This window comes from Ricinus communis, chromosome 3 (assembly GCF_019578655.1).
Source record: "Ricinus communis isolate WT05 ecotype wild-type chromosome 3, ASM1957865v1, whole genome shotgun sequence".
Classification (NCBI taxonomy): domain Eukaryota; kingdom Viridiplantae; phylum Streptophyta; class Magnoliopsida; order Malpighiales; family Euphorbiaceae; genus Ricinus; species Ricinus communis.
Window position 1 is genome coordinate 12,902,141 of NC_063258.1, and position 18,080 is coordinate 12,920,220.

Consider the following 18,080-nt stretch of genomic DNA (forward strand, 5'->3'; position numbering starts at 1 on the left):
ACTAGTATTCCAAGGTTGAGCACGGCTCCGAAGCCACCACGGCCTGTGGTGGCTTAGCAACGGCTAGGGCACGACCTGGAAGAAGTCAATAGATGTGAAACGCAAAGGTCTAGCATGGCTTGGACTCTGCCCGTGTTGATCAGAACAGGCTTGACCATGGCCGTGTTGAAGGGATTATATAAGCTAAAACCATCTACTTCCAGACTTCGGTTCCTGATCTTAGAAAATTATTTCATGAATTAAAGGAAGGATTACATTTGTTTTAACATCAAATTGAAGATCAAGACAAGATTTGGGAACATTTAAGAAGCAAATTAGGGTTTACTATTCTAAATTGGGAATTTAGGGTTTCTCATCCAACTTGAAGAAGAAGGGTGTACATGCCTTTAATTTACTTTTCTGAATCTATTCTTTGTCTTGTGTTGCTTAATAGTATGAGTAGCTAAATTGTCAAACCCATTTGGGGTTCCTATGTTGTTGGATTAATTTCAATGTTTATGAGATTTTGATTATCAATGTTTGTTTCTTCTTGCTTTCATTATTAATGAGAAATCACTTTAATCATGAGATATTGTGAATTGTAGTATTTAAATTGCTTTGTGTAATTGAGAAATTCATTTAGTAATTGGAAATTTGAATAGCAAGAATTGGTTAATAATCACTTAGAGATAAGGGTAATTGACTAGCCGGATTAAGAATTAACAAAGCTTAATAGAGGCGGGTTAAACCTTAATGCTAATCGAATAATCGATCATTAGGAAGAGATTCCAACTTTAGGTTATTAGGTTTAAGAATCTGGTTATCTCGAGAGGGAGACCGAATTTAGTTAAGACTTAATCCATGAGTAATTGCAATTGATAATCAATTTAATCTCTGTCTTCACTAAAATCCAATTAACTTAGGTCCCCTAGGGTTTGATTTTTCCTTCGAGAGTTTTCCTAAATCCTTTCAGATTATTTGACATTTAATTCATTGTTTGTTCATATTTGATCATAGCATAACACTTCATTGATTTGCTTAGGTTAGATAACATAAGATGCTACAGTAGGTCTAGGATCACCCTTTCTAGAGAATACAACCTTGATACTCACCATTTGTGCTAGTTTGCATCGATAGGTTCACTACCTTAGATTTTAGCTACACACAAAGCCTATCAATCTTAGTTTCAATGATGTCTTGGAGTGACCAACATGAGTTGGTTTCATTCTCGTATTTCAATGGAATGCATAAAACTTTGACATATTTACTTTAGTCAAGCCTTGAGGTTTAGGCGTAGGTAAGGTGATGGGTGCTACTCGTGTTAGCTACAATCTAAGGCAGTGTACCTATCGATGCAGTCTAGCACTAATGGCGAGTATCAAGGTCGTATTCCTTGGGAAAGCGAAAGCCCAGAGTTACTGCTTTGTTCTTTGTTATATTAACCTAAAATGGATGATGAATAAATTCTAAACTAACTATTAACTACAAGCTAAGTCCTAAGGGAGATGCAAGAGTGATTGATAAACGAAATAACCAAGACAAGAAGAAAAACCCAAAGGGAATCTAAACTAGTTGGCAACCGAACAAAAGATAAAGGATCGGTGAGTCTAATTATGCTACCCGTGGACGAATTCTTAACCGAATTTGGTTTCTCTCTCGAGATAACCGAATTCGTAAACCTAATAACCTAAAGTTGGAATCTCTTCCTAACGATTGATTCTTAAATTAGCATTAAGCTTTAATCCGCCTCTATTAAGCTTTGTTAATTCTTAATCCGACTAGTTAATTATCCTTATCTCTAAGCGATTATTAACCAGTTCTTGCTATTCAAAATTCCAATTGCCAAACCGATTTCTCAATCTCATAAAGCAATCTAAACATCACAATTCACAACGTCTCATGAATAATGCATTATTTTATTAATACTGAAAACAAGAAGAATACAAAACCAACTCGAACAATCCAACAATATAATATCAAGCCAACATAGTAAAGAAATCCCAATGGATTAAATCAATCTAGCTAATCATGTTCATTCTCAAAATATACAAGAATTCAATTACAACAATAAGCAAAGGTAGAGAAAACCCGATTACACCCTTGGATGAGAGTAAACATTGAATCCTTTTGCTCCAATTGAATCGATTCTTGTTCCTCTTGCTCGATTTGAAAATCAATCAACGAACCTCGCCTAATCTTTGATCCTTCAAGGAAATCCGATTGAAACCTTGATCCAAGTCTCCTTTTCCCTTGGTCTCAGCTCAGAAAACCCTTAGGGAGAGAAAAATTAGGGTTTTGGGACGTTCTAACCCTAGCCTCCTCTCCTTCTCTTCTTTTCGTTCTTTTAATTAATACCCCCTGTCGCCTCCAACAAGACTGTGTTCCTGGCCGTGTTACTCTCTGCGGTCGTGCTCCCTAAAATCTACTTCTTCTTTGATGTCCAACACGGCCGTGTTTGTCACCGTGTTGGTAACACGGCCTATGTTTTGTGACCATGTTGAGAACACGGCCAGTGTTGAGATCAACACGGCCATGTTCAGCTTCCTCATGCTCGTACTTAGCTCGTTTCGGCAGCTTTGATGTCCAATTATGCTCCAATTCTTTCCTTTTTCATCCTTTGACCTCTTTTGGACCTAATGCACACAAGCATATGTATAAGGTGAGTGTTGAGACCAATTCACATCCAAATGTCCATAAAATCAATCTTAAAAACCCCATTTAAATGTGTGTATTTTACGCACATCAAATAACCCCACACTTAGCTCATTGCTTGTCCTCAAGCAATCAAAAGTAAAATAAGAAAAATGAACCACTAAGGAACAATACTTAAACTGACAAACAAGCTAGAGAGTTCCTACACATATCCTTAACAAGCACAAGTCAAACAAAAAGAAACGAAGCAATCAATTCAAGTATCACAACCAAGATGCCAATAATTCACAAAATACTGTCTCAAGGAAATTATTCAGAACCATCTCCTCACCAGATTCACTCTAAATCATTCAAAGTGTTTAAAGGGTAGTGCTTAATCGCTCAATGCATCAACTACTGCCTTACTTACTATATGCTTGCTCTTAAATCCTACTCCTACCACTTATGGAGAGTCAACAACCATGTCAAGAGGTCTTTATAATGGTTGTAATGGGGATTAGGTAGGGGTAGGTAAATTTAGTAAGAGTTGAACCTATGGTGTTCTGCAATGAAATATATGACATGCACACAAGTCACAATAATCACAAGGGGTAAACGATGGATAATAGTCCAAGGTGGGAAATAGGAATCATCAAAATGTTTAGCTCACTTTCTTTCTTTTCATCACCTTTCCCTCTTATTCTTTTTTTTTTTTTTTTTTTGAATAATGCATAAGGGAAAACATTTACATAATAGAGTGAATTTCTTTTTGGATTGAAGTAAGCTGCTACAAGATTCCAAAGCTATTCCCAAGACAAAAGTTCCCAATAAAAACAATTCATGTGCAAAATCATAACCCAAAGCAGAATAAAACTAAGTGGTAATATATTATGATAAAAAAATGGTGAAAGAAAGGATTATCTACAGAATCAATAAACGAATGAAGGCTATTTGGCTAGAATGAAAAACCTAAGTGCCTCTATCATACCAAAGTGTTAAACTCTCCTTGTGGCCCTCATAAGCATTACCGAGCAAGTTCTAAAAGTAAAAGCGATGGTGGCACTCTCAACAAGAAATAAATAAAAGCATATAACGTGTATGCTTACAATTTAGGCTCAATTTCTCACAAGTGTGCTTTTGAGTAGGTTCCAAACAAAAATCATCAAAACAGAATTAAATAAACCAAAGCAACTTAGTGCAAAACTCAAACTAATTATCTTACATTCTTCCGCAAGACTCAACACTATCGGTTTTACCCGATCACATGGACATAAACAGGATTTCAAAAGCAAGTCAACAGTAAGAGCATCGAAACAAGGTGAAAAATTTTCAAAATTTTATAAAAAATTGCACAAAGAATAAATAAATAACTAAGATGGGATAAATATCACCCACCCCACACTTGAAGGACACAGCATCCTCGTGTACAAAATATATGAAATGAAAAGGAAAAAGAAACTATCACACTGATTATGGCTCCGGGAGTGAAAAGAGGTGCATCAGCGGGTATATCAGTATTTGGTTGATGCATGGTGGAGGAGTAGTTGCTCTCTGAGGATCGGAAGTAGTGTCACATGCAGGAGCTGGTGGATCAGCAGGAGCAGCGTCAATAGGAGGCGCACCATGCTGCTGTGTTGAAAGGTGCTCAGTCGGAAAGGGAGGGCCAGCTAGATCATCCGCTAGAGGGATGTTAAAATGGCTCTGCTCTAGAACCCAGCTCTGTGGACAGGCAGGTGCAAAGTCTGTAGCAAAAATATCATCGAACATGTCATTGGCCATAGAGGCCTCTAACCTACCTCCCTGCTTTCAATCGGGGGCTTGAAGCATAGCCCTCGCCTCTCAAACCGAGCCATCTTCCGGCTTTGAAACTCGATCTGTAACTGTAAAGGTCCTGTTGAAAAGCCTCTTGTCGAATGAAATGCTGCTGCTGCTCCTCTGCCAACCTCTGCACTCTAAGCTACAGCTCCTTAAACTCAATTGGGGAGACTCCTAAAACAGCTGAAGAAGACCTAAAAGGAGCTGAAGTAGAGGGTCTGGAGGAAGACTCTGGAATACCAGAAGAAGGTGGGACATCCTGTGTACCATGGGCTCGTGGGGCAGGTCGTTCCTCTCTGAGTGCTGCCAAGAGAGCATTCCTCAGTCTATACTCTGGTCCTAGCGGACCCTGCCTACGAGTCACCATCCCCATACTAACCATTTGGGGAAGTCCCAACGTTTCCATCACCCCCAGCTCTGTCAAATGTGGTATCACTTCCTCCAAAGCTCCTAAGCTCCTAGCCAGTCGAGTAATGTAAGTCCAAAAATAGAAAAATACCTTCTTTGAGTTGTTGCAGAAGGCACTGATCTGTCTGGCCAATAAGTACCCCATGTCGGTGGTCGTGCATCTTGTAAAGTATAAACAGTCGGGCCGGGTAACTACACCACCACTATCTCCCCTACGTTGATGGTCCTAGCAATGCATGCAAGTACATGATCCCTCAGGCAAGTTAGATGCCTTGGGTGACTGTAACCCTCAGTGTCATCAGAAATCTCGGCCCACATCTGTGGATATGACACACCAGGCGTGTGTATGTGACTATAAACCTCTCCGGCCTACATCCTCCTCAGTCCACAAGCCTAAGTGTACCACAAACTGCTATACACTCATCGTGAAAGTCCGCCTTGCTAGTCCGTCGCATCCGGTTGTTGGAAGTCCCATAGCGGCTTTGCAGAAAGAAAGTGCTTGGCAAACTCCAGTCAACTCCTTATATGTTGGTTCAACAATGTCAAAGAAATGTTGAAATGGGGTGTCTCGAGATATCGGTGATTGCGGTTGCAAGTCCAAGCGGTCTCCGATCTTGGCCGATCTATCCTACGCCCTTTCCCAAATCTTTGTGCCTCATCGATTGATATCTCCGCTCAAAGGTGGGCTGCCCTTGGAAAAGTAGGAATCGATGGTATTGCGGTGGTCTAATTTGGCCTGAACTAGTCGATGCAAGCGCTGACGATCGAGAGGAAGAGGAACCATCGGTCCGCCTCCTCTTGTAAACTCCTGATCCTCGTCTGGTGGACATGGTACTTGAAAAGGAAACTTTTAGTACTAAGGATCAACAAAATTTTGGCAGCATAACAGCATAAAATGAACAAACCAAACGATTTAACTCGATAAAATTAAACTGCTCAATGTCCTGCAAAGAAAATTTAATCCACAACCTGGTGATGCTAACCAATTAAATTTGCAATTCATCCATATGGAGTTTACTTCGCCATAATCCATCACAAGGCAAACCAACATGCTAATATAAAATAGATACAAACAGAGTCGACTATCTATGATAGAGCCTATTGTTTAGCGACCGACAATAATGATAAAGAGAAAAATAAGGAACTAATCACAATCATAAATAATGGTAGAAAAGAAAAACGAAAAATATGAGCAAGTTAAGTATATAAACTATATTAAAGAAAATAAAAGAAAATTAAGCACAAACACGAATGTAAATGCATGCACCAAATAATAAAATAAGGGAATAAACAAAAAATAAATAAATAAAATAAAATAAAAAAAATAAAAAAAATGAAACACAAAGAAAATATAAATTCGAACTAATATCAAAATAAAATAACGAAAAATGAAGTTGGAAGGTACTTACTTGACAAACGCAATATCCAAAGCCTTCGAAATGAGAAATAAGATGTGAGAGAGTAAGAGATGGGGGAGAGCAAAATTTTTTTTGAATGAAGTGGTATATATAGGCAAGTGTGCTGAACACGCCCGTGTTCGAAAACATGGGCCGTATTCATGAACACGGTATGGATATCGGGCCGTGTTAAGCGAATAAAAACGTGCTGACTTACCACTTCTCAGAACACGCCCGTGTTACGGACACGGTCTTGGACACGGGAACGTGTTGTGGACACAGCAGGGCATAAATTCCCGTGTTAGCTTCTGTGAACGTGTTCATCTTAGTTTAATTTTCTTCAATCAGAACACGGGCCGTGTTAATGAACACGGTCTTGAACACGCCCATGTTGATCTCCAGATAATGCAAAAGTTGCGATTCTCAGCACTTTCTCACTCTTTCTCACCTGCAAAACCAATAAATCCTCAACTCATACACTCAACATAAATAAAACTTAACAAAAACCAACTATAAAACCTAATCAACTAAGTTCACAATGCAAGGGTAAAGTATTCAAATTGAAAAATAGAATTTGGGGTGCCTCCCAAAAGCGCTTCTTTTTTATGTGATGAGTCTTCTTAGCTGGACTCATGGTGAAAAGCAAACGGTGGGGATTGGCGACCATCCATCATTCTTCCAAGCAAATGGCTTCAAATATCCGCTTAGAGGGATAATCGTCAACTTCCTCTTCTTGACAGTCAAGCAAGCTGCCAGTATGATGGACAAAACTCGTTCCTCATATATTTGCACGTAGTCATGATGCTCTAGGGGCTCTTCCAATTTGAAAGCTAGAGTTTCAACAATTGGAAGGATGGATGGTTGGGCAATCTCTTCAGGAGTGTCGATGGTTTTCTTCAGTCCCTGGCTTGGTTCACTTGCTAGAAGAAACTCGAGCTCCTCCAAGACTTCTTCATTGGATAACTCGTGCTCATCTTCCATCATCGAAGGGACTTGTGGAAAATCTACCAACAATTCCTCTAACTGCAACTCAGCATCATCAACTGTACATTCCTGTTGATAGTCTTTCAGAGGAATTATGTTTGCCTCTTCCTTTTCTAGTTCCATCTCCATGTTCAAGAAATCGTCCTGCACATAAGCATCATCGTCAAACATAATAGATAAACCAGAAAAATTCTCACCTGAACGCAAAGTGACGGCGCTCAAATGTTCCTCGAATTCAGTAGCGTTTGATAGAGTTCTCAATTGCTCTTCAGCTAGTAACTTGAAGATTAAGCCTACTTGATGCTCTATGTTATTAATCGAGGCTTGTTGATCTTCAAGTATCCTCTCTGTTTGTTGGAATCTATCATCAAGACTTGTAATGAACCTCATCATCGGCTCTCCGACACTAACTCTTCATCTTGAGTTGAAGGTGCAAGAGTAGGCCGATGTGGTTCTTCGAGATTCAGTGGTTCCGGGCCATCTAAGCTCCATCCATAGGGTGAATGAGTACTCCACTCTTGATTATAGGTGCTTCCATACGAGTCACTTAGCCAATTGCCCGTATAATTCACCTGTTCACAGTTATAAGAATAAGGAGTAAAATCACTGCATAATGGACAATCATTACTCAAATGTAAACCACAACAAAATTCATAAAAAACTTGAGATGAAAGGATAGGAGTGGAGAGTTGATCGGTAGCCCTGCAAAATGATTCCACTCGAGCTTCTAAAAGATGCACGGGTATCCCAATTTTTAGCACTCTCTTGGTTCCTAATCCCATTTTCCAATGCGTCACACAAAGAGTTTGAGTTTAGCATTGAACCTCCTTATCATTCACTATCTGAATCATAAACTTAAGCTAAATAAATATGTACAAATAAAATAAAATAAATAAACAAATAAAAATAAAAATCATAAAATAATAAGAAAGAAAAAAAAGAAAAAAAATGGCTAAATTAACAAATAGCAAATTTCACTCTAGTTTTCAAACAATTCCCCAGCAACGGCGCCAAAAACTTGATGGGTGCTACTCGTGTTAGCTACAATCTAAGGCAGTGTACCTATCGATGCAGTCTAGCACTAATGGCGAGTATCAAGGTCGTATTCCTCGGGAAAGCGAAAGCCCAGAGTTACTCCTTTGTTCTTTGTTATATTAACCTAAAATGGATGATGAATAAATTCTAAACTAACTATTAACTATAAGCTAAGTCCTAAGGGAGATGCAAGAGTGATTGATAAACGAAATAATAAAGACAAGAAGACAAATCCAAAGGGAATCTAAGCTAGTTGGCAACCGAACAAAAGATAAAGGATCGGTAAGTCTAATTATGCTACCCGTGGATAAATTCTTAACCGAATTCGGTTTCTCTCTCGAGATAACCGAATTCCTAAACCTAATAACCTAAAGTTGGAATCTCTTCGTAACGATTGATTCTTAAATTAGCATTAAGCTTTAATCCGCCTCTATTAAGCTTTGTTAATTCTTAATCCGGCTAGTTAATTATCCTTATCTCTAAGCGATTATTAACCAGTTCTTGCTATTCAAAATTCCAATTGCCAAATGAATTTCTCAATCTCATAAAGCAATCTAAACATGACAATTCACAACGTCTCATGAATAATGCATTATTTTATTAATACTGAAAACAAGAAGAATACAAAACCAACTCGAACAATCCAACAATATAATATCAAGCCAACATAGTAAAGAAATCCCAATGGATTAAATCAATCTAGCTAATCATGTTCATTCTCAAAATATACAAGAATTCAATTATAACAATAAGCAAAGGTAGAGAAAACCCGATTACACCCTTGGATGAGAGTAAACAGCCCCAAATCCTTTTGCTCCAATTGAATCGATTCTTGTTTCTTTTGCTCGATTTGAAAATCAATCAATGAACCTCGCCTAATCTTCGATCCTTCAAGGAAATCCGATTGAAACCTTGATGCAAGTCTCCTTTTCCCTTGGTCTTCGCTCAGAAAACCCTTAGGGAGAGAAAAATTAGGGTTTTAGGACGTTCTAACCCTAGCCTCCTCTCCTTCTCTTCTTTTAGTTCTTTTAATTAATACCCCCTGTCGCCTCCAACAGGGCCGTGTTCCTGGCCGTGTTCTCAACACAGGATGGTGTTCCTGGCCGTGTTACTCTTTGCGGTCGTGCTCCCTAAAATCTACTTCTTCTTTGATGTCCACACGGCCGTGTTTGTCACCGTGTTGGTAACACGGCCCATGTTTTGTGACCGTGTTGAGAACACGACCAGTGTTGAGATCAACACGGCCCTGTTCAGCTTCCTCATGCTCGTACTTAGCTCGTTTCGGCAGCTTTGACGTCCAATTATGCTCCAATTCTTTCCTTTTTCATCCTTTGACCTCTTTTGGACCTAATGCACACAAGCATATGTATAAGGTGAGTGTTGAGACCAATTCACATCCAAATGTCCATAAAATCAATCTTGAAAACCCCATTTAGATGTGTGTATTTTACGCACATCATAAGGTAATTTTCCTTGTAGCTAGCAATTTTTCCGTGATAATGTCGCATGCTACTGGGAATACTTTTTTCTCCTTAGTTATAGTTGTAGGGAACTTGGGCATTTTTATTGCTCCCTTGTCCTTGCCCCGGATTCGGGTTCTTGGTTTGGGACAGGTGGGGGCAAGGGCATTAGAGGAATTAAGGATGGATAGTAGTTAAATTAGGTGGAGATGGACTTTACAGGTTTTAAAGGGCTTGAAATTGAAAGAGGTGCTTGATCTCTGTTTTGGCCCTCCTACTATTACCTTAGCCTTGCTGGGAAATAGTGTTGATTTGGTTGGACCGAAGCTTTACCATTCTTCTTCTTGTAACTGCTTCCAGATGGAGGAGGAGGGGAATTAACAGCATTGGTTGAAAACATGGAACCAAGCATTCCCATTTAAAAGTTCCTCTCGAGTTGGGATGCTCTCTAATAGAGCTCGACATAGGTGCGGACAGGTCCTAGCAGCATAAGGGCACCAAGAGGGTCTCTGAGGTTTTGGATGATCATCTGGATAGCTTGGGATTGAGGTATCACAACCTCAGTTTTCTCTAGGAGTTCTTTAAACCGGCCTATAAATGGACATATATTCATTAAGACCTTGAGTGGTGTCTTGGAGGTCCGATAAGGTAGGTCTTTTGCTGGTAAGGTAGGAGTATTGGCTCATGAACTTCCAATGGGTAGGCTCCCAAACCACATTGCGGCATCTCCTTCTAAACTCTTCTTGAATATAAAGATTTTGTTATCCTTATTATCTCGAACGAGGAGAGTATCACTGACCAAGAGCCTCAAGTGATGCTGAGGGTCTCCCTTCCCATTAAACTTTTGCAATGTGGGGATCTTATACCATTGGGGAAGATTGACATTCAGGCAATGGAACATGGATTCTATTGAGAAGGGTTGAGATGCGGCGCCTTGAACTAGGTCCCTAATGTAGCGATCAAACTCTTCTTTAGACCTGAAGGTGGGCATGAATGGAGCTTCTTGAATTGGTCTAGCCTGGGAGTGGGAATTGTCAATTCTAAGAGATCCTAAATGGGTATGATATAGGGTAGGATCTGGTTGACTTGGCATAGGGAGGTTGTAACTGCTTTGGTGAAGATGGCTCGTCATGGATTGAGCCGGGTAACTCGATGAAACGGGTGGCTGATAATACCCTAGTTGGGGTTAAGGAACATAACCCGACATGGGTTGAGAAGCATAACCCGATGTGGGTTGGAAGGTGAAACTTGGTTAATTTGCAAGAGGGGCAGCTTGCCCCGAGACTACGGGTTGAACGTATCCCGTTTGGAGACTAGCAAAGATCAAAGTCCAGCCCTTGGAGGTAATGTGTGAAGCGCTTGTGCTATACCTTGTACATCGATGAAAAAAGGCATTGCTTGCAGCCTACTTATTGAAGGGGATCATTTCTTTAGAGGATGTGAACTAGGAATCGGTTGGACATTGGACTCGGTATACTGAGCATGGAATGTTCGCACATCAAACATTAGAGTTGGAAGGTAGGCAGTGGTACTAGGCAGGTAGCTAAAGGTTCAATTGCAATGCCTCCTAAGGAAGGCCACGTCGAGAAGTAAAAAGACACCTCTACACTCATTAATAACCTGGGATGAAACCACAAGGTTACCTGATATCCTTGATTTTACACATGTTGGCATGCTTGAACTTGAGTTATTTTTAGAGCAATTTATGTGTTTTTGTATTAAAATCACCTTGTTTTAGTTTCCTTTATGTCACATGTGTTTCTCTACACACATCATCTAAGTCAGAGAGAAATCGGATCAGAATCGGGAAAAAACAGACAAATCGGGCGCGCTAGACTGTTCAACATGCCCTGGCCACATGCCCATGCTGAGGATCACGGTCAGGCTCAAAAGGCATGCTGAGGATCACGGTCAGGCTCAAAAGGCATGCTGAGGATCACGGTCAGGCTCAAAAGGCATGCTGAAATGTCTTACCTAGGGTAAAAAGAAGCGATTTGCAACACATTTTCTGAGAGTGATACGGAATAAGAGCACGACCCGAATCCAAGCAGTGCTGAAGAAGGCCGAAAGTACACTTTTAGATCAACACGGCATGGATCCAGGCCGTGTTGACCAGAATGGACTAAATCCAGGCCGTGTTGAATCCCAAAACCTAAATTAAAAGAAAAGAAAAAGAAAGAAGAAAAAGAGCCACAGACAGAGAAAAAGAGCAGAACTTTAAAGTATCCAAGACAGGCCCTTAGAGCTGACTTCCAGATGATCAAGAAGAGGAAAACAAAGACAAATTCCACTTCAACATCATAAAGCTAGCTGCTCATTGAGGATCGGGTCGAAGACTCAAGGGAAATAAGAAAGAGATATGAGCTATAGAGTGTTGATATAGAGTTACTCAAAAGAGGATAGCATCTCACCATTTGAGAAAAGGGTGTTCATGTTCTTTTCAATTCTTGTCTACTTTGTATTTAATTCCTATTTTAGTTTAGTCATGAACATGTGTAACTAACTCTAGCAAACCCATTTAGGGGCGATCTTTAGCCATGTTAGGCTTGCTTTGTGCTTAAATGATTGGATTACTGATTTAAAATTGTAGTTTTCATTCAAGTATAATAAATTTATTGTTTCATCTTTAATGTTGAATCAATTTGAGAACTCCCTTGTAATTGAGAAATTCAATTGAGTATGGACAACTGCTTGTATGATTAGGTGATTTGCATCCTAGAGATAGGTGTAATAGCTTACTAGAGTAAGAATTAAACACCCTTATTAGTGGTAATTTAGAGATTAATGCTATTCATAAATCAATTGTTAGGAAGAGATGCCAGCTTTAGATCTTTAGGATTAGGATTGGTTAACTCGAGAAATAGGCCAATTCTTAATTAATCAATTCATAATTTATTTTTTGTAAGCCATCTAGCTTAAATGATCCCCAATTGGGTTAACTCATCTTATTGTCTTTCTTTAACTCTTATTTTCTTTGTTAAAATTTAGCTTTCAATTGCATTCTCGATTATGTTCAGTTAATAAGTTTCACTACCTTTTGATTAGTTAGATAATAGGAATAGCATAGTAGCAGTATTTTCTCAATTCCTGTGGGAGACGACATTGATACTTGCCATAGCTAGATTACATTCGATAGGTGCACTTGCCTATAGATTGCTAGTCGTTTTTAGCACACATCAAGTTTTTGGCGCCATTGCCGGGGATTCTTTATTTTGAAAAATATTGTGAACTATGTGTTGTTGTTAATTCAGCCATGTATTCTTTATTTATTTTTGTTCAATTTTATTCTTTTATTCATTTGTGTTGTTGGTTATTTGTTATTTCAGGTAGTATATGACTAGAAGATCCAATCCTGATCCAGTAGACCCTCTACCAAAACCAAAGCGATCCCTGAGGCAATTAAGGAAGCAATTGAATATAGAGGAGGAAGAGATTCAAGTTGCTATATACGCGAGTGAATTAGGAAACATTACAATAGAAGCGGCAGATGCCAACGACAAAAATAATAATAACTGAATGATGTATGATTTTATGAAACTATCGCTGGAGGGGACACAAACATGCATTACGAGACCAGTTGTTGCTACTAACAATTTTGAAATAAAGCCTAATGTGATTTAAATGGTGCAGCAAATAGTTTAGTTCGGAGGCTTATTGGAGGAACATCCTAATGCACATATAGCAAGTTTCTTAGAGATTTGTGATACCTTTAAGATTAATCGGACAACATACGATGCAATTCGTCTCCATTTGTTCCTATTTTCTTTGAAGGATAGAGCAAAATGGTGGCTACAGTCACTACCTCCCAACACTATAAATAGCTAGGATTCTTTGGCAGAGAAAATCATGTTGAAGTACTTTCCTCCCTCTAAAACTACTAAACTTAGAAATGATATATCTTCTTTTGTGCAATTTGACGATGAGTCGATGTATGACACTTGGGAGAGGTACAAGGACCTATTGCGATACTGCACACACCATGGACCACCAATCTAGTTACCGGTACAAGCTTTTTACAATGGTTTGAATTTAGCTATTAAACATATGGTAGATGCAGTTGCAAGTGGTTCTTTAAGTAGCAAGACAACAGAGTAAGCCCAAAGCTTGATTGAGGAGATAGCCACAAACAATTACGAGTGGCACACTACTAGGAGCAGGATGGGATGTCAAGGGAGTGTACACCATTTGGATGCTACTGCAGCCTTGGCAGCTCAAGTGGAGTTATTATCCAAGAAAATTGATCAACTCCAGATGCTTGTCCAAGCAGCTCAAATAAGCTGCGAGTTTTAAGGTGGCCCGCATTATAGTAGTAACTGTATATGGGGAGGTATGTTTGCTTGCTCTTCTTTATCTAACCATGAATAAATGGACTATATGGGAAGTCAGCCTAGGCAGCAGAACAATCCGTACAGCAATACCTATAGTCCGAGATGGAGAAATCATCCAAACTTTGGATGGAGGAACAACAACAACCAGGGGCCACCAGGGTTTCAGCGACTACATCAATAGCCGCAACAATCTGTTCGGGTTGTGCAATGCACCTGCAACTTTTCGAAGGTGTATGATGGCGATCTTCCACGATATGATTGAGGAATCCATGGAGGTTTCTATGGATGATTTTTCTCTATTTGGTAACTCATGTACTCACTATTTACACAATTTAGAATGCGTGCTTGAGCGTTGTGGAGATGCCAACCTAATTCTTAATAGGGAAAAATGTCATTTTATGGTTAGAGAAGGTATAGTGCTGGGACACAAAATTTCGTACAAGGGGATGGAGGTCGATAGGGCCAAGGTGGACACTATAGCTAAATTACCCCCCATTAGTTCAATTAAGGCTGTTAAAAGCTTCTTAGGTCATGCAAGATTCTATAGGAGGTTCATTAAGGACTTCTCTAAGATTGCTAGACCTTTAACTCAATTGCTTATGAAGGATGTACCTTATGAAATTCTGATGATTGCTTGTAGGCTTTTGACTTGCTTAAAGAGAAGCTAACCATAACCTCGATTATAGTTTCACATAATTAGGAGTTGCCATTTGAGCTTATGTGTGATGATAGTGATTTTACAGTTGGAGTTGTTTTAAGACAGAGAAGAGACAAGAAGTTCCAACCAATTTACTATGCTAGCAAAATATTGACTCATGCCCAGGAGCACTATACCCCCACTAAAAAGGAGCTTCTAGCTATTGTTTTTGCATTTGACAAGTTCAGATCTTATTTGGTGTTATCTAAGACTGTAGTCTACATGGACCATTCAGCACTTAGGTACTTGTTTAGCATGAATGATGGAAAGCCTAGACTTATTCATTGGATTCTGTTATTGCAGGAATTCAACATTAAGATTAAGGATAAGAAAGGTGTTGAGAACTTAGTGGCGGACCACCTTTCTAGGCTGAAAACCCGGCTTTGGAGGCGCTTGATGAAAGTGCGATTGATGACAATTTTTCGATTGAGTTCTTATGCTCAGTTCAGATTAATTCTGATATCCTTTAGTTTTCTGATTTTCCAAACTATCTAGTTGCTAAAGCCCTTCCAAAGGGTATGACATTTCAACAAAAGAAGAAATCCCTTTCTAAATTGAGATACTACATTTAGGAGGATCTTTCTTTTTCAGAGTTTGTGCAGATTAGGTTATTCTGCGATATGTACATGGGGAGGAAATCCTCCAGATTTTGAGGCATTGCCATGAAGGACCAATGGGAGGTCATCATGCTATGGATCACATAGCTAGAAAGGTGCTAGACTCCGGATTCTACTGGCCGATGATCTTTAGGGATACTAGAGCATTTGTTCAGGTTTGTGATGCATGCCAAAGATTAGGTAACATCTCTGCTCGTGATGAGATGCCCCAAACAAGCATTCAAGCTGTGGAGATTTTTGATGTTTGCAGCATCGAATTCATAGGACCTTTCCCTTCCTCTTATAGTAATAAATACATCTTGGTTGCCGTTGAATACTTTTCTAAGTGGGCCAAAGTGCAACCTTTTGCCATTGATGATGTCAGGGTAGTAAAAAGATGTAATGCCCACCTAATGCATTTGCATTTATTTTTATAACATGCATATCATATAGATATGAGAAATGCATGAGATATGTATGGTATTAATGCTAATGTTAAATAGAAGAAGATTATAAATATTACAATTAAGTCCATAATAAGAATTAGAAAGTTAAGGGATTGAATTGATTAATGGCAAAAATAAAGGGGCTAAATAAACCTAAAAAGAAAATTAATATGATAGAATAATCCACCATGGTCAAGCTGTCAATAAAATTAAGCAACAGAAAATATGATCCAGATTGACCATCAAAACAGAAAAATCAAGCTTCCTCTATTTCTATAACATTTGTAAATTACCTCTCAAATTTTCTATAGCAATAAGTAGCACTTCATTTGGAGTTATAAAACTCTAGATATGGCTAAATCAAATATACTGTTCACATTATAACAAGACACCTTAATTCACCAATCAATATTCATATATACAATCTCATTTCGAAAACAATCACCCATCAATACTGTAACTAAAAATCACCATAAACAAAAATTAACATCTATTAATATATTATATACATTTCCCTTAATCAATCAATTAAACAAATAAATTATAATTATTTATTTTGTGTTATATTCACATAGAACATTAAGTTATTCACTTGCCTTTGTTGCTCCCTTCCCTTTGCTTGAGCTTACTTGGGTGTCACCGTCATCCCAAATTTGTTTAGCTGAAATATATCATAATTCACTTATTCTTTTAAACACCCAAAGTTAATAGAATTTCATCTAGCATGATAATATAACTAAACTATCTACATTTGTGTGGCTGCCAACTATGATAGAATTAATAGGGTGAATTTAAAAATCCACCAAAACTTCTATACAACAAATTTCCTAATAAAACTTTTCAAATCACTAACCTTATGCGTCTAATATAATTTAAAACTGATTTTGTTTCAATTGGAGGTGTATAAAGAAATATCCCTATAAAAGAATCCACCTTACTCAAACTAAAGATAGAAACTGAACAATAAAATGTATTCTCTTATTATACTAACATAGAGCCTGATTCAGATCGAACTAAAAATAAAGTTTTAGATGACTCTTCAAAGTTTCTATATCATCAAAGAACACTCAATTTAAAGCTTCCTAGCTCAAGATATGATCAAAACAATAAGACTAAAAAACTGGGTCTTTAGAACTCGAATTCTATGTCATCTAAACCCTAACTCAATTCAACAAAATGTTAAAATTACTTACCAAATAAACCTCTAAAGCCTTTGTAAATGAAGATTAAGATCTAAAATGGTTTTAAATCTCTAAATTCCACTTGGAAATTTAGTTTTCATTTCTTTTTAAGAAGAAGAAGAAGAAAGAAAGAAGAAGAAGAAGGAAGAAGAACTACCACCTTTTCTTTCTTCTTCCTCTTTCTTATCTTTCTGTTTCTATACACATCCAATTGATGTAAAATCAGTTTCAAATCAATCTAGACTTATAATATTATTGATATGGAGAATATAGTGGTTGGTCGAAGCTCCAGTAGGTAGCCCATCCCTCCGTGGAATCAGAGCCGTCGTGAGACTTCCGCGTCATACTGACTCAGTCTCGAGCTGTAAATCGTCATCCTTGTCATTAGACCACTATCTATGCATGTATTTTCAGCCTGGGACTCTTGAATCTTTTGCTTCTCGGGTGGTGGCGGCCAAGGCGAAAAAAGAAAGACGTGGCTAGTCATTTCGGTGCTTCTAGTGATGTTCTTGCCTGTCTCCTGTCTCTTTCCTACTCGGATGTGGGATGAAGGAGAAGAAAAACCTTTTCCTAATTCTCATAGGAGAGGGGAAGGTTAGGGTTCCACGCCCAAGGCAAAGATCAAGAGCTGGGGAAAGCTAGAATTCCTAATGTGGGATGTTTGGTGTATTTTTTAATGCACACTATTAAATCTGCCATGTTGAAATATGGTATGTTTTTGGTATATCATAGGTATATTATGGTTTCTTATATATAATGGAGATGTTAGTTATTTAAATGGAGTGGTATATGATATATGTAAATATAAGAATTATGGTTGGATGATCATAAGGACGCAATGCTACTTGTGAATGAGGCAAGGTTGTGTGCGATATGGAATTCCGCATAAGATTATGATTGGTTGTGTGCGTATAGGGATCCATGAAAATATATATATATATATATATATATATATATATTATGGAATTAAATTATAATTCATAAGTTCATTGTTGTCCTACAGAAAATACTATGACAATGTTTATATATATACACTATAAAGTCATAATTAAATATTGAATGATTTGATGCTTGATAATACTACATGCTTGATTGTATTAATTTTCATAGGAAATTATGTTAT

General features: G+C 38.2%; 1 non-coding gene across 1 annotated transcript; it reads right to left on the reverse strand.

Moving 5' to 3' along the window:
- Positions 1-13,588: 13,588 nt before the first annotated feature.
- LOC125369672 lies at positions 13,589-13,695 on the reverse strand. The gene has a single exon (XR_007215348.1). It is a non-coding gene; the product is annotated as a small nucleolar RNA R71 (small nucleolar RNA).
- Positions 13,696-18,080: the final 4,385 nt, after the last annotated feature.